Source organism: Chelonoidis abingdonii, chromosome 4 (genome assembly GCF_003597395.2).
Source record: "Chelonoidis abingdonii isolate Lonesome George chromosome 4, CheloAbing_2.0, whole genome shotgun sequence".
In the NCBI taxonomy this organism is placed as follows: domain Eukaryota; kingdom Metazoa; phylum Chordata; order Testudines; family Testudinidae; genus Chelonoidis; species Chelonoidis abingdonii.
The window spans coordinates 148,581,827-148,600,259 of record NC_133772.1 but is presented as its reverse complement, the minus strand read 5'-3'; positions in this window follow the sequence as shown (position 1 = coordinate 148,600,259).

The window sequence follows — 18,433 nt, the reverse complement described above, 5'->3', positions numbered from 1 at the left end:
CCTGTCCTGAATTGCTTATGGTTGAAACAGACAAGTCTGACAAAGAGGGGGAGGGGGAACTATTGCCATGCTAATTGCTCTGTTCATTTTGCTTCTATTTTCTTTGATCTCTTTATAAAGAGAGTGCCTGGTTCTCCAGCCTTCAGGGGGCCTAGTGCTTACCCCAGACCCTAGGAGCCTTTGCCACTAGTTCCATACCCTCAGCCCTGGCTCTTCCTCGGGGAAGGAGCTGCACAGTGAGGTGATGAAGGACTAATAGCATCTCTGCAGACACTGTTGTTGGGCAGGGAGGGGAGGAAAGCAATCAAAGGGAGGACTGTGGTGAGGAACAAGAAGGGGGAAGAGAAGCATGTTCCCCTTTGCTGGCTGGAGACTGTGGAAACTACTCACCATTGTGGGAAAGTCAGGATAGGAAGCTGGAGTTGGGCAGCTGTTGTTTCACATGCTTCATGAAACACTGTTGGCTGTACACACCAGTACCAGTTGAGATGCAAAGCGGCCGTAAACCCAGCTTCATCAGAGCAGTGCAAAGCAACCCCAGCATACCAGTGAATCTGGCCCAGGAATTCCATGTGCTCATGGGGAGATACCAAGTCCCCGTGTATGCTATTAGAGGCTGAATTGAAAACTGAGCTCCTGAGTTCTTTCCAGCTGTTCAGTACTTTCTTCCAAAATACACCATTTTCATTTTTTTCCTTGGAGGTGAAAAATATCTTCCTTCCCTCTCTATTACCCCTTGGCTCTCCTGTCTAAAATGTCCTTTATTTCAGTAGATGGGCCAGAGCTTAGCGCCGGATGTTCCTACTGCCCTGACAGTATTCAAGCTCCTGGGATGAATTCTAGAATGCTATTTAGGTCACAGGGACAGTAGCAAAATCTTACAACGATGGACAAGCCCTGCAAACAGGACAGTGCTCAGCTTTGACTCCAGCCTTCTCTTCACCTACGGCATCTAGAAACATGACAAGGATTCTGAAGTCCATTTATAGCCTCTCCCTCATTAAAATGCATGTGAGTGGTGGCACAATAAGCCATCATGAAGCATATCTGTTTAGCATGTAGTGGCATCTAATTTGCATCCACAGTGGGGAGAAGAGAGATGAAAATATGTCTATTGTCTTTAGTATAGCATTTGTCTCCTGCAGACTGTTAAATAGTCCTCTGGTCTCTATGGGAAATGAAGAATTATCAGACATTTTTGTCAAACATGGACTGACCTTAGCAGTCCCTCCTGACCAGTGAAATGGGCCCCCCAATTCTCTGTGTGCTGGCCTTAGGGTTGCTGTACAGCATGCAATGTGTTCTTCAAAGGAATGATTTGATCTTTTCCTCTGTCTTTCTCCAGCCTGTCCAGAATCTAAATGCCATGTGCAGAAAAAGTCACTCAGAAGTGTAGTGTTTTATAGCTTGTGTATACATAACACTGTGCGCATTTTAGTTTCACTCACTTCACACACTCAGGCCCATATCCTCAACTGATGTAAATTGGGATCGCTGAATTGACATCTATTTACACTTGCTGAGGTTCTGTCCTGGTTTCAGACTCTTTCAGACTGATGCAGTAGGACACAAGATGATTATTTTATATTGTCAAATACAATTTTTATTGAACATCAACAATACATGGGGAAAAATTGGGCCTGTAAGTGGAGGTAGCCCCAATGACTCAGGGCTATTTCCCTCAGAGCTCACTTCTGCCACTTGACTGAAACTTGGCTGTTTCTTGAAACACTTTGACATGGTATTTTGGACAATGAAAGGAGAGATTCCACCTGGAATCCTCCTCCTACCTGAAGAATGCTGATAGTGTTTAATAGTCTTTATTATTATCCGCATGGGGGTAGCACCTCAAGGCCCCAGCCTCATTGTGCTAGGTATGATATAAACACAGACCAAAAAGACGGTCCCTGCCCTCAAAGAGCTTCTGATCTAAGTATAAGACAAGGGAGGAACAACAGGTGGATACAACAGACAGAAGTGCGGGGAGCCCAGAATAGTGGAGAGTTGGGTATGGTCTTGTTGCTCCTGGTCTATGGGACAGCAGTGGCTCACATTTCACTCTCGGGGGCATCTGGTCTGACTTGCATCAGTGTGTGAATACTCATATCCTCTGTCTCCAACTACTTCAGCTTCCATCTTCGTTCCTTCCTGATCCTTTCCTTGTAGGCAAAAGCCATGTCCTGGTTTGACCATTGGCTAGATGTAAGGGAAAGCCTAGGGTTTGCTCTAATGAACGTGTAGTTAGTACAAACGTAAAATAATCCATTCCTCTTTTACAGGCCTCTGCCATGGTGCATAGACCATGTCAGACCTGTTTGGCAGGAAGAGGGCTGAAGCCAGCGTCGAGCAGGTGTCTGCCCACACTGTGGGGGTCGGAGGGAAGAACTGCCATGGGCAGGAAGCATGGCTGGATCCACCTGGTGTTGATTTCTCCTGTTAGGAAAGAGACTGAGGAGGGTTGGGGAGTCTCTGGGACTAAGTGAGGAGTAAAATTACCCAGTGGAGGAGCAGTTGAAGACTCAGACTGCAGGAAACCATGGGCTGAATTCTTAGCCAATGTAAATCACTATCGCTCCACTAAAGTCAAAGTTGCTGAGCTACATTGGGGGGGGGGAGGCTGACTCCATGGGAGAGCTGGTTTTCACCTGCAGCATCTTCTCACAGAGTATTTACCAGTCTCTCCCAACTATGGGCAAACAAGCCCAGTGCTACTCTTACTAATAATAACACAGACATAAATGAAAGTTCTCACGAAGTGGCAGGCCACGAGCCAGGCTGCTCTGCCCAACAGGCTGTTAATCAGGAAAGTGGTGGGCAACCGTTCCTCTCAGAAACCAAGAAGGGTGGATGCCTTCCTCGCAATAGAGTGCTGTGGCCCCTGCCCCCACTGTGCTGATTCATCACAACCAAAGATTCGTATTCTGGGCTATACACGCTGTTTTTCAAGGTTTAAAGTTAACACAGTCACAGAAATGCAGTTCTCTGAACTCCCTGCCTACAACAATGATTACATGCTGCCAGGACATGCTAGGGAGCAATGAACCTTGGTCCAGGCATTTAAGAAGTGGGCAAGGCTAGCCATCATTTTTAAAGGTAAAGGAAGTAACTTAGTGTGCTGCTAACATTTTTGATTTGGAAATGTTGGACTATTTTATTGCTGTATTTTAAATCAAAATGAAACATTTTGATATTCCTGAATCAAATCCATTGGGTGCAGTTTTTTTGAATGGAATTGAAACATTTCCTTGCAAGTCAGTTCAATATTAATTTGCATCTTCCTATGAGGCAGTGGTGCTTCATGGAAGTAGTTTGAGTGCCTCTTGCCTCATTCTCCCCTCTAGGCCAGGCACCCTGGGTGCAGGGGCGGCTCCAGGCCCCAGCACGCCAAGCCAGTGCTTGGGGCGGCAAGCCGCAGGGGGCGCTCTGCCGGCGCCGCAAGGGCGGCAGGCAGGCTGCCTCCGGCAGTTTGCCTGCGGAGGGTCCACTGGTCCCGTGGCTTCGGTGGACCTCACTATTCCTATTCCTAGCATAGGAAACTGCGGGACCAGCAGACCCTCCGCAGGCAAACCACCAGAGGCAGCCTGCCTGCCATGCTTAGGGCGGCAAAATCCCTAGAGCCGCCCCTGCCTGGGTGGACTACACTTCCCATGGTAAACCCACAGTCCCATGATGCACCACATGGCTTAGTCCAAGGGAAGATTTTCTCTGCTTGAGTGCTGTTATTGCATTGATTTGTTGTACAACTCTAATAAGCACCCATACACAGGCTCTGAGCTTCCTGCTAACATTTTAAAAATTTCCCTACATTCAAATTTTTGTGTACGTATCGTTAAAATTTAGAAGGTGGTCTACTGATCATTCACTATCTCTATTCATTGGGTGGTCTAATAAATACACACACTTCAGAGAATTTGTAGTGCTCGTATTGCAGTGGATTGAGAATCTGAAGAAATCTTTTTTTAAAAAAAAAAAAGTGTCTTTGCCCATGAAGTGAAAATAAATAATTCAGCTTTATCATCTTCCTTCAAATGCAGCAATTCATTAATGGATGTTGGCTTATTTTAAATTCAGCAACCATGTAAAGAAATGTGAGATGTCTAGGGATCAAATATACTAGCAAGACACAAAATGACTGATGAAGATTGATGGAGACAAAATCCTTCCAGAGTGATCTACAGAGGCTGATAACTTTCTGTTCATTGCACATCTTATCATTTTTATTGATGGTAAGAAATGGACTAGAGTGAAAGCTGGGAAGGCTGTTGTAGTGGTTAAGTCACTGGACTGGGACTCAGGATAGCTGCATACAATTCCCAGCTCTGTCACAAATTTCCTGCATGATCTTGGGCAAGTTACTTAATCTCTCTCTGTCATTGTAAAATGAGGATAATATTACTTCCTCTGTCTATCTGATCTGCTTGGATGCAAAGCTCCATGGGACAGGGACTGTCGCTTTCTATGTGGTTATTAAGTGGACAATGGGGACTTGATCATGCTTGGAGCCTCTACTCTAATACAAGTCATAATAAAGGAAGATTTAGAAAAACAAAACCTCTGTCTGACCAGAAAGATGAAGGGAAAAGTGCATTGTACATGTTCTCAAAAACAGCCATGCACAAATGTAGTCTGAGAACAAGCCTGCGTGGGAGGAGGAAAGAAGCAAAACTTGACTCTAATCTGTCTGTCTCAAAAGGGGTGAATCAAATGTATTTTTATTTTAAAAGGTGCGGTAGGTAAAAGCCATTGAGCTGAATCATACTGTTTTCTGAAGCAGAAGTGTGTGTCCATGCAGCTATGAGCAATTCAAACAAATGCTCAGTAAAAACAGTCCCTCTCGTTGATGAGTGAAGATGGTGGGGGAGTAACGAGAGCTAGTTAATGCGATGCCAGCTTCCTGGCCTGGGTGTTTGTTTATTGTCAATGTGGATTTTTCTCTCTTTCCCATACACAAAGAGCCAGCAGCAGACACCTTCCAGCTGAGTGACTCTAATTTAGACTCTCTGAGGGTACGTCTACACTACGGAATAATTCAGATTTAACATAAACCGGTTTTATAAAACAGATAGTATAAAGTCGATTGCACGCGGCCACACTGGGCACATTAATTTGGCGGTGTGCGTCCATGATCCGAGGCTAGCGTCGATTTCTGGAGCTTTGCACTGTGGGTAGCTATCCCGTAGCTATCCCATAGTTCCCGCAGTCTCCCCCGCCCCTTGGAATTCTGGGTTGAGAGCCCAGTGCCTGATGGGCAAAAATCATTGTCACGGGTAGTTCTGGGTACAGCCTCACCCCTCCCTAAGTGAAAGCAGCAGACAACCGTTTTGCACCTTTTTTCCTGGGTGAACTGTGCAGACGCCATAGCACAGCCGGCATGGACCCCGCTCAGATCAACGCCACGATCGTGAACGTTGTAAACACCTCACTCATTCTCATGCAGCCTACGCTGAACCAGGACCTGCAAAGCCAGGCGAGGAGGAGGTGGCTACGGCAGCGCGGCGACGAGAGTGATGAGGACATGGACACTGAATTCTCCCTAACCGCGGGCCCTGCGCTTTGGAGATCCTGCTGGTAATGGGGCAGGTTCTACCCCTTGAATGCCGATTTTGGGCCCAGGAAACAAGCACAGACTGGTGGGACCACATAGTTTTGCAGGTGTGGGACAATTCGCAGTGGCTGCGAAACTTTCGCATGCGTAAGAGCACTTTCATGGAACTTTGTGACTTGCTTTCCCCTGCCCTGAAACGCCATAATACCAAGATGAGAGCAGCCCTCACAGTGGAGAAGAGAGTGGCAATAGCCCTCTGGAAGCTTGCAATGCCAGACAGCTACCGGTCAGTCGGGAATCAATTTGGAGTGGGAAAATCTACTGTGGGGGCTGTTGTGATGCAAGTAGCCAAAGCAATCACTAAGCTGCTGCTACAAAAGGTTGTGACTCTAGGAAACGTGCAGGCCATAGTGGATGGCTTTGCTGCAATGGATTCCCTAACTGTGGGGGGATAGATGGAACCCATATCTCTATCTTGGCACCGGCGCACCAGGCCACCAGTACATAAACCGCAAGGGGTACTTTTCCATGGTCCTGCAAGCACTGGTGGATCACAAGGGACGTTTCACCAACATCCACGTGGGATGGCCAGGAAGGGTTCATGACGCTCACGTCTTCAGAGCACTGCTCCGTTTAAAATGCTGCAGCAAGGAATTTACTTCCCAGACCAGAAAATAACAGCTGGGGATGTTGAAATGCCTGTTAGTTATCCTGGGGACCCAGCCTACCCTTGATGCCATGGCTCGTGAAGCCATACACAGGCTGCCTGGACAGTGGTCAGGCGCTGTTCAACATAGGCTGAGCAAGTGCAGAATGGTGGGAGAATGTGCATTTGGCCGTTTAAAGGCGCGCTGATGCATATTACTGACTTGCTCAGACCTCAGCCAAACCAATGTCCTCATTGTTATTGCTGCTTGCTGTGTGCTCCAAATCTCGTGAGAGTAAGGGGAGACCTTTATGGTGGGGTGGGAGGCTGAGGCCAAATCAGCTGGCCGCTGATTACGCGCGCCAGAAACCAGGGCGATTAGAAGAGAAACACCAGGAAGCGGTGCGCATCAGAGAAGCTTTGAAAACTAGTTTTATCATGGGCCAGGGTTACGGTGTGACTGCTGTGTTTGTTTCCCCTTGATGGACCCACCCTGATTGACTCATTCCCTGTAAGCAACCCACCCTCCCCCTTCAATTACAGCTTGCTTAAGGAAATAAATCACATCTTTTAAAAATCATGTATTCTTTATTTAAAAGGCATTATAAAAAGAGGGAGAGATCTGACAAGGTAGCCCGGGTGCAGTTTGGGAGGAGGATAGAGGAAGGAAAAGGCCACTAAAATCATTCAATGTAATGACAGCCTTTTGGTTGGGCTGTCCACTGGGGTGGAGGTGGCGGGTGCAAAAAGCCCTCCCCACCACGTTCTTTACACGTCTGCGTGAGAGATATGGAACATGGTGAGTACTGAGGGTAGTGACACAGGGGCTGCAGCGGCACTCTGTGACCTCGCTGCTCTTCTGAAGCTCCACCAGACGTCGGAGCATGTCCATTTGATCTGCAGCAGCCCCAGCGTTTCATCCCGCCACCAGTGATCTTCCTGCCTACACCTCTGATTTCCTGACGCCACCTTTCATCTCGAGCTTCCCTCCTGTCCTCACGTTCACTGGCATCTTTCCTGTAATTTGATACCACGTCCTTCACTCATTCAGATGAGCTCTTTCATTGCGAGTTACTTCCATGATTTCCAAGACATTTCATCTCACGTCCTCTTCTTCCTCCGCCTTATCTGAGCTAGCCTTCGGGATGGAGTAGGGAGGCTTGAAAAATGTGCAGCTGCATGAGGAGGAAAAGGAGAGAAGTATTTAAAAAGATACATTTTACAGAACAATGGTTATACTCTTTCACAGTGAACAACACTATTCACCTTACACAGCACATGTGATTTCACTACAAGGTCGCATTTTGCATCTTAATTTTGAGTGCCTGGGCTCTGTGTTACAGATCTCACAGATGCAGGTCCGGGCATCAGAATTCAGCTTGCATGCGGCCATGGTAAGCCATTATCTTTCGGCTTCTGCAGCCTTCACTCCATTCGCAGAAGCACCCCCACCCCCTCTATTTCTCTAGGATGATCATTTACCCTCCCACCCCCACCGCATGGCTGGTACATGGAAGATCACTGCTAATCACCTCCCTTCCCCCCACCGCGTGGCTGGTAGCTGGGAAGATTCCTGCTAGCCAAACGCAAAAAGCTCAGCGGTATCCTTCGTCCCCTCCCCTGCTTGGCTACTTGCAAGAAGGATTTCTTGTAAGCAACAGTCAAACACCCCTGTAGGAAAAAGGCCATCTCTGTCCCTTAATTAAATTCCTGAATTCAACCAGCTTACCATGAACGATATCACTCTGCTGAGGATACAGAGCGAGATAAAGAACGGATGTTTCTTGAATGCCAGCAATCACCGGGACCATATGCAGCTATGCTTTGTCATGCAGTGATACCCAATTACTTGCTACATGCATGGCGCGGTAAAGTGTCCTACCATGGTGGACGGAACAAGACTGCCTTGCCCAAAACCTTCTGCAAAGGCTTTTGGGTACCTCCACGAGCGCTTCATGGTGATGTCCCTGGAGGATTTCCCCTTCATCCCAGACATGTTAACAAACTTTTCCAGTAACTTTACTGCCCGCGAATGCATCCGAAACCCTCAGGGCAAATCAATCATTAAAAAAAAGCTTGATTTAAAACCATGTTTTATATTACAAAGGTACACTCACCAGAGGTCGCTTCATGGCTTCACTGTCTGGGCTAGTGGGTTGGGAGAGCTGGACGGTAATTCCGTCTGGGTCAGAAAAAGCTCCTGGCTGTTGGGGCTGATGGAGTGCTTTGTGCTATCTGCAAGCCGTCCTCCTCTTCCTCCTCTCACCTTCCCGTCCGCATAATCCTCAGGCATGGCTGAGATTACCCCCCACCTCGGATCCAAGGACAGGGGTGGGGTAGTGTGGCGCAGCCCCTAAATTGCATGCAGCTCAGCGTAGAAGCGGCATGTTTTCGGCCCTGACCCTGATCTTCCGTTTGCTTCTATGTTTGCTGGTATGCTTGTCTGAGCTCCTTAACTTTACTCTGCCTGCACTGAGTCCTGGTGTGGCTTTTCCCATCATAGCCTGAAATTTTTTCAATATTTTTCATTTCGTCTTTTCGAACGGAGTTCTGTTAGCACTGAGTCTCTCCCATATAGCGATCAGATCAGTACCCTCATGCGGTCCATGCTAGTGCTCTTCTTCGATTCTCAGGAGACTGCATTGCTACCTGTGCTGATGAGCTCTGCGTGGTCACCTGTGCTGATCAGAGCTCCACGCTGGCAAACAGGAAATGCAATTCCAAAGTTCGCGGGACTTTTCCTGTCTACCTGGCCAGTGCATCGAGTTCAGATTGCTGTCCAGAGCAGTCAGTGGTGCACTGTGGGATACGGCCCGGAGGCCAATACCATCGATTTGCGGCCACACTAACCCTAATCCGATATGGTAATACCGATTTTAGCGCTACTCCTCTCACTGAGGAGGAGTACAGAAACCGATTTAAAGAGCCCTTCATATCGATTTAAAGGGCCTCGTAGTGTGGACGGGTGCGGCATTAAATCGGTTTAACACTGCTAAAATCGGTATAAACATGTAGTGTAGACCAGGCTTGAGAAATGAGAGAACAGAAGTACAAACTCCTGGCAGAAAGCACAGTGTACACATCATCTAAAAATGCTGCATCCACTGTGGCTCATCAGTCAACAGCAACTGTTGCAGAGATCAGATAAAAATGGGGGGTGGAGGATGGTCTCAGGTAAAAGCCCTGGTCTGGGACTCAGGAGATCTGGGTTCAAATGTAGGCCCTGCTACAGCCACCCTTGGACACGTCATTTCCTCTCTTATAGCCCCCATCTGTAAAAGGGGGGTGTAGCAGGGTGGTCAACCCACTCCTGCCTCAAGGGGATAAAGCAGCCCTGGAGAAGGCTGCAGCAGGGAAAGCTGTGCTGATGGGGAAACCAGTCACAGCTGTGGTCAGCTTAATCCAGGCTCAGCTGGCCCTTATAAGAGGGCTGTGGGCCAGGTGCTAGGAGACATACTCTCTCTCTAGCCTTTTGAGGGAGAAGGACCTGGCTGCCTGGGTACCTGAGGTGGAGCAGTGCTGGGGAAGGGCAGAGGTAGCTGGGGGGGCACCAGCCTAGCAAAGTCCCAGGCTGCAGGCTGAGTTAAGGGCCCATAAAGGTACAGGGGCTGCAGAAGGGCAGCCCAGATATAGGCAGAGGAAGCTGGTCCAACCCCCCTTGCCAATGATGAGTGATTGATAGACTGCAGTCCTCCCCAGGGAATAGGGGCTAGATGATGGCTGGCAGTAGTCACTGAGGCAAGATGGGGATAGGAGGCTGGGGGTTCCCTGGGGTGGGGAGACTCAAATTGTCAGTTACTGCTGGGGCAGGACCCTGACATAGAGGGGCACCAGAGTCCAGGACGGACATGGGGACCAGTGGCGGGCAGGACACTGGCCTGCAGAGGGTGCTTTGTGCTGGGAAGAGCTAATTCCCTAGATGACCAGGAGGAGGTGCCACACCAGTGAGTCATCACCCTGCCACAGGGGACATAATTGCTCCTTTTGTCCATTTAGAATGGAAGTTCTTTGGGATAGGGAACCATTTCTTTCTCTGTGATTGGACAGCACCTATCACTACGAGGCTCTGGTACATGGTAGAAAAACAAAATCATATCAACACACTACATGCATGCTGCTGTTTGGGCAAATGTAAGTTCACTTGCAGTTGATTGGATGTGAGCGGTCTGGCTGTGCAGAGCTCCCACTAAAGTCACCCATGCACAGCTGGCTAAGGCCCCTACACTTTTAATCCAGTGTAGCCAGAAGCATTGCAGGATTTAAGGGCAATGTTAAACACACAACTGAAAAAAGCTGCCTGAGCTCTGTACTGTATTTAGCAGAACGAACATGGAATGGGAAAGAGCAATACAAAGCCTTTCCTCCTGCCAAAGCCTTGTGACCACATAAACTGGAACGAAGCCACTTCTCCCCAGATAGGCTGTGCCAGCCAAAAGGAAGAGTTGCAGGGTTGCAAGATTGAGTGAGTGGTCATGGAGTGAAAGCCTAAGCAATAACAGAGGTGGAGCCACTGCAGGGTCAATGCTACAAAGACCACAAAAAGAAATATGCAGATTCTTGGCACACAGCTGAAATGTCTGGGCAGTAAAAAGTGCAGACTGGCTGCAAACCAGGGTGCAGTACCCAAATCTGTTTGTCACAGATAGGTCCTTCTGAATGATGGCTTGGAGCAAATGGTCATTCCCAATGCAGCTGTTGCAAGTGCTGGTTCCCAGGCCAAACAAGCATCGCCAGCAACATATGAAAAAGAAGGTTCCTTGAGAAAGTGGGAAAACAAACCCAGAGAATAAACATCCGAATGAGGAGTAAGGCAGGAAACCAAAACATTGGGAGAAGCCAGGAAAAATAAGAACCAAAAACAAATAGAAAAGGGCTAATGGAGCAGCAGCTCTAAAAATAAAATGTAAGAACAACATCAGGGTGCAGGGACTGGGATGGCTCAGGAGACTGGCAAGGGCATGTTGAGCCTTTAACCACTGGGTTGCTGATTATAATCTACCCTGCATTGGTAGCAATTGGCCCTAGGACAGAACGCTAGCTTTACTCTGAACCCTGGAGCCAGCTTCAGATTGAAACTATCCATAGTGAGTTGAATCCAAACTCTCTGAAATGTGGGTACCTGTGAGCTCTGATATGCCATTCAGACCCTCACACGTGGAAGTGTTTCTGTAACAACCTGTGGCTGCATATACACCATGGTTGTCAGCAAGGATCCATCCCAGGCCCCCTTGCACTAAAAACTCAGGCCCCTCCTGGCTGAGCTAAGAGAGAGAGATCCTTGAGATGTGAGGTAGTTGCTGGAAGTTTTGATGACCATCTCTAAGCCTGTGTATTACACCTGGACGGCAGCTTTTTAGGTTTGACTCAGGATGGAGACAAGGTGTTCAGACTCAGATCTAGTGGCTCACCTCTAGAAGTGACTAAAAGTCACAGCCATCTCTTGACTGTTTGCTGGGCTGTGTGAAATGAGCTGGAAGTGGTCTCTGTCCAGCCCAGTTCTAGTGGACAGATGTCCCTCATGTAATCACCCAGTTAGCAGAGGCCAAGAGGGATTTGCATAGGTAAGTGGTCCCTTCAGGGCAAGATGGAAGTGCATTGCTGGGGCATGGTGAAAGCCTGCTGTGTCCTTCCATGGTTGTCAGTCCAGAACCTTTCACTAGCTCTGACATTTATATATATTTTAAACCACTGGAAAATCAAAACTCTTAAACACTCTTTGTTGGCTCAGATTCCCTGGAGCATGCCAGCCACTAAGGGCCTAAATCATATGGAATCAATATAAAAAGTATTTTTTAGAAAATTTTACTAGTGCTTTAAACATCTTTACCAACAGCATGAAAGCTTTGTGTTCATGACATTATACCTGGCAAGCCCACATGGGGAGGGGGCTTTTTATGAAAAAGAGTTGTGTGTGTGCTTGAAGGGGGACGGACCTTAGAAGTGCCCCCTCCAGCAGTGGTGGTTATTATTATATTTGCATTCATCTGATATCAGTTTATAAAAACACCACTTTTAGGTGCCTATGCATTGCTCAACACATTAAAATTCATAGCATCTAATGATATCACTACATATATTCAAATTGAATGTCCACAGGTAACAACACTATCCAGAAGAATCCTACTCATAAAACCCCTTTCTTATTATTACAGTCATGCCTAGAAGTCCCATGCAAGATCCAGGCCCCCATTGTGCTAGAAGTTGTACCACAAGCTCATCCTTCTTCTCACAACATGGCTAGGGTGCTACTGAGCATTCAGGACCTAGCTGGAATGCTCTGGGGTTTGATTTTCCTTGGCTGGTTCTACACCTTGATTTTTAAAGCCACATCACCTGATTGGCCCTTGTTTTGTTCCGGCCTCCTTTTCCTTGGCTAATTTTCCAGTGTTCAGGCATGGATTGTACAAAGCCTTTCCCCTAGACAGAAGGGCATCAAAGCACAGTGTGTGCCAAGAGCATTATGGGGATAGGCAAGGATGTTCCATAGGCTTTAGTGAGAGCTGACTGAGGCCATAAATCACCACACAGTACATACAGTAATATTGTTATCGTGCTAGGAGCCTGGAGCTGCAGGCCTGTATGGGCCACGTTCTCTCTGAGGTCACTGGCACTGTTGGGTGCACATGGGAGCCAGGACACTGCCATGTTCCAAGAGGAAAGCCGCAACCTTTAAGCTGGACTGGAAGCATTTAGTCAAATGCAGTGACATGGGTGAGGAGCACCTAGCACAAATCAGAGGGGTCCGTGTAGAGCTGACCTTTGCACTCCCTCGAGCCTGGGCTGCTGTGTGCAGAGGCAGGCTGACACTACTCCAACTTATTCTGGCTTCCAATAGCCCTAATGGGCTGAAACAGCTGCCCGGGATCAGCTCTGCCTAGGTGTGTTCCAGAAGCGCCCTCTTCCCTCTGACCATCGTCATTATGCCACTAGGAAGGAGGGGGAGGCGTTGAAGCCCATTTGCTTTCTCTGTGCCACAGGAGAATCCCTGACAGGGTCTTCCCAGGACTAGTTATGCAGGGTCTGTAGCTGGTATGTCTCCACTACAGCCTCACTGTAATCATGCCATCAGAGGCTCTGTAGCCTGACTCGACAGTGTGCGACCATGCTGCAAAAAAGCAGTCAAGTTCCGTGCACTTGCTGCCTCCCACTGCATCCACACTAGCGCTGCATCCAATGATGGGAGATGGAAAGCTTTTAGGGGCATTTATCCTATGGCTCATACTGTCACACCCAACTGCACTAGCCTATGGTTGCTTTCACAGGTTATTGTGGTAGAACCTTTCTGTTTCTTCTGGAGACTGAGGGCTTGGCTACAATCGAAACTTCAAAGTGCTGCCTCGGAAGCGCTGCCGCTGCAGCGCTTTGAAGTGTGAGTGTGGTCGCTGCGCCAGCGCTGGGAGAGAGCTCTCCCAGCGCTGCACGTACTTCACCTCCTCATGGGGATTAGCTTGCAGCACTGGGAGCTGCGCTCCCAGCCCTGGGGCACTGTTTACACTGGCGCTTTACAGCGCTGTGTCTTGCAGCACTTAGGGGGGTGTTTTTTTCACATCTCTGAACGAGAAAGTTGCAGCGCTGCAAAGCACCAGTGTAGCCAAGGCCTTAGGGTGGAAAAGTTACAAGCCTAGGGTGTTCTTCAATTCCAGTGCACTGTCGGGAATAGTTCTATCTGTGGTATTTACATGGCTTCCATCACTGTATTATCTGAGCCCCTAACAATCTTCAGTGTATTTATCCCCACAACAGCTGGGTGCAGAGCCGTCCTTAGGCATATGCAGCATACCCAGCTGTGTAGGGCACCCGAAAATTTGGGGCACCCCTGGATTTTAGTATCCACCCTTCCGCCTCTTCCTATCCCTGTTCTGACCCTTCCTGCAGGCTCCCACAGCTAGTTGCTGCAGCCTGGTGAGTCTCTGGAGGAGATCTAGTAGTAAGGCCTTGGCTACACTGGCACTTTACAGCGCTGCAACTTTCTCGCTCAAGGGTGTGAAAAAGCACCCCCCTGAGCGCTGCAAGAAACAGCACTGTAAAGCGCCAGTGTAAACAGTGCCGCAGCGCTGGGAGCACGGCTCCCAGCGCTGCAAGCTAAACCCTATCAGGATGTGGAGTACACGCAGCGCTGGGAGAGCTCTCTCCCAGCACTGGCGCTGCGACCACACTCGCACTTCAAAGCACTGCCACGTTTCAAGTGTAGCCATACCCTCAGGCCACGTCTATACAACGCACCATTTCGGCGCGTTAAAATCGAAAGCTCGGAGTTCGATATATGGCATCTCGTCTAGACGGGGATATATCGAACCCAGAGCGCGCTTACATCGATTCCGGAACTCCACCAAAACAAACGGAGTTCCGGATTCGACATGGCGAGCCGCGCACATCGATTCGGCGCGGTGAAGACGGGTGAGTAACTTGATTTTAGATATTCGATTTCAGCTACGCTATTCTCGTAGCTGAAATTGCGTATCTAAAATCGATTTTCACGCGTCGTGTAGATGGGGCCTCAGAAGTGAAAAAGCCTTCCAGCCTGCCAGCCTTATTAGCACAACACTGAAACTGTTAAAGAGCCATTCAAGTGGTAATGAAGCCATTTAACAGGCATTTGCCAACCCCCAGGTATATACAATCAGTTTTTAAATTTACTGACAAAAACAATTGTGCATTACTGTAATATTAATTCAGAACATGTTAGTCTACAGGACCTTAGTTTAAAAATTGCTTTAAAAATATTTCATTTGTGTGTTGCTGAAGATTATAAAATCACATCTCTAAAAAATCCTTGCATAGATTTTAGATGCACAGTCTGAGTATTCATCTTTCACCTTAAATGCTTGGATCTTCAGACATATAGTTTTTTAAATAAATCCTTCAAAATACCACCCTTACCTAAAATACATATTTTTTATTTTAATTATTATAGTACAAAAAAACTTGCTTCCAAAGTCTTCTGGTCCTTTCTGTCCATCCCTTTCTCCCTTCACCACCCCACTGTTGAAGAGAGCCCTTAAAGGGACAACACCCCTTTCCTTCCAGATAGCTGGACAAAGGAGTTTCCCTTTCTTTATTTCTGACTGTTTGATAAAGTAGTTTTAAGAGAACCATCCAGCAAAATCAGGACCTTCGTACGATATAAAATCCTTTGTTATGCGTAAAATCTTTGGAAATATATTTTTTAGAGTTGGTGAAATTTCATAAATATGTCTATTGTTCTGGAGATCCCACAAAGTAAGTTAGTGTTCCCTTTTTCTAAAAGCAATGAACATTGTTATGAACACACTAAGCCTCTGTGACTGATTCATTTCAAATAATGTCTTTGTTTCAGTGAGTTAAATACGTAGTAATCTGGAATGATTACCTTATGAAGGCCTAAGAGTACATTTGAAATATAAAATCAGCTTAGAAATACTGACTAAGAAAATGTAAAACAGAGAAGAGCTGCATCATGTATTCCATAGTATTTAATGTTGTGTTCTGCAGGACAGCACACTTGCCCTTACTACAAAGGATTTGCAAATAAATCTCTGACAAACTTCAGGGTATATCTGGGACTGACATTTTTTATTCCCAAGTTTAGTGCTTTTAATTAGGTACCTTCTGCATACCCAGTCTTCACCATCTGGCATGCAGTGGAAAACGTGCTCCATTTTCTTTAGAAAGAAATTGCAGAAGAGTGTTTTTTTCAAATGTCATTTGCTTCATTTGGGTTCAGGGATTTGGCTGGAAGGGGGTGAGCAAGGAGGGGGAGGGAAGAGAGGAGGGAAACAGAGAGGAGAGGGCAGGGCCTAGGCAGAGTGGGGGCGGAGCCTGGGGCAGAGCAGGGGTGGAGCATGGGTGGGGCCCCAGGCAGAAGAGGTGGGCTGGGGAGCTGTAATAAGCCTCTGTCCCAAATCTGGACCTTAGCGTCCAAAATCTGGGTGCTTAGCATGAACCTCCAAGCTTAATTACCAGCTTGGATCTTATCTCGCTGCCGACCAATAAGAATTCAGGGCTCGTGATCGCCCCCGGGTTGCCCAACCTTCCCTGGGACGACCCCAAGACCCACACCCCTGGGTCTCCACCAAGGGAAACAAGTCCTCTTAATCTCCTCTTGTTATCCCCAGCTTTCCTTCCCCTGGATTCGCCTGGGCGATATTACTAAGTCCTTGATTACAAACCAGAGAGGGCCAATTAACCGTCACCCTGAGGTTATGCATCACACCTAGTCAAGCAGACAAAGAGATTTCCCCTCCCTCGCCGTAGCCATAACCGAGAAAAACTCAACAAGGTTTTAAAAAGAAACTTTATATAAAAAAAAGAAAGAAAATTACATAGTATCAACTCGCATTAGAGATCATACAGGCAATTGCATATAAGAAAATAGGAAATAAAGAGCTGATTTCAAAATACCCCATTTAAACATCCAGCAATCCACACATGTAAAATAAAATACAATATACCCTATTGCTTTCCTTTTGTACTACAACTTGGAAACAGAGGTAGAAAGAAGTTGGAGATAGAAAAAAAAAGCTTTCTTCATAGCCGAGAGAAACAAAGAGAGAAACAAAGCCAACCCACCCTCACTTTAAAAAATCCGTGTTCCTGATTGGTCCTCTGGTCAGGTGTTGGTTCCCTTGTTAACCCTTTACAGGTAAAAGAAACATTAACCCTTAGCTACCTGTTTATGACAAACGCAGCAAACCCAAGCGAGGAGGCCGGAGCTCTACCTGACCCAGCCTGTGAACCTGTAGGCGAGGCAGAGAGCGACGTAGCCGGCAAGCGAGCTCTGTGGGAGCCGGGGAGAACGAGGGAACCTTCCTCATCATCGTAGCTTGGTCTGCGGAACAGGAAGAAATAACAAACCAGATGGGAGTGAGTGGGATGCAGTGACAGCGCCAGGTTTGTCTGACTTCATGCCCTGGTCCATGGATCAGTTATGTTTACATTAGCCCACTTCCCAATATTCATAGACTAGGTCAGAGGGACCATTAGATCATCTAGTCTGACGTGGCACAACCAAAGAAACATTTAAATATTAAATATAAGAGTAGGTTAAGAAAGAAGCATTTAAAAATATTAAATAAGAAGAAATCTAAAGATAGGTTAAAAAGAGACAGGGCAAGAAAGGAAAAAAAGTCCCTTTGCAAAGGGCAAAGACAGGGCGTGGTTGAGTCAGAGAGAGAGATCTTACCCTTGCAGCTGTTCCTGGGGAAAGAGGCTACCCAAGGCTCTCAACCCCTCGGGCTAGTTATCACCCCTTGGGTCAGACCAATCAGATGCTGTTCACAGCTGCGTCATAGAATAATTTTTTCTGAACCAATCCTATAGTTCCAAGATTTTTAAACAAGGCCATCTCCTTCCCTTTCCTCACTGTCCCCTCCCCCTTTTAACTGCCTTATTCTTATCTAAAAAACCAGACCCAAGCATCTTCCCACCTCTAGCACTTTTACTAGGTGCTTTAATAAAGGTTAAAACCATAACCCTTAGAACAAACTGGTCATTTTTTAGTGAACACTTTGAAGCTGGAGCAAAGCCCACTGTTAGCAAAAACAGCATCTGTGAGCCAGTGGATCAGAGATAAGAAGGCTGCTTCTTCCCCCACTTTTTAATAAACACTAGTGAAAGTTATATTATGTTTTGTAAAGAATAAACACTTTCAAAGACAATCCTAATGAAGACAGAGCCTTTATTTAACATTTTACATGTGTTTCAATTAAAAAAAATGAGCCTGCAAAAAACACCCCAGTTGAAAACCACAGAATCTTAATAACAGCTAGTTTAGATTCCCCTAATTCTGTAAACCAGTGGATCAGAGAAGAAGTTTATTTTCCTCCTCACTTTTTAACAAATCCATGCAAAGTTATATTGAGCTTTCATTTTCTTAGGACTTTGATTTAAGTATGAATTTTTTGTAGCCTATCTGAAGAAAACCCACACCCTGACTTTCCCCATATTTAACACTTGCTAAACATCGTGTTCATTATAGAATGGTTTTCTTAACATTTAACATGAAATAAAAGGTTTTTTAACATGAAAATACAGCATTGACTGAGATGTAACAGAACATGTCCTTTTTAAAGGATATTTGTATGCAGTGAGGCCTATTTGAAGCATTAGGGTTTTTTTTTAAGTTTAACATGAAAAAGCAGTATTGACTGAGCTGTAACAAAACAAGGCCACTCTTAGGGATGCGTTGTAGAAGTTTAGTGAACTAAAAAGGCTTAAGATACTAGCCGTATAACGTCTCTTCATGAGAGGGTTGACTGCCAGTG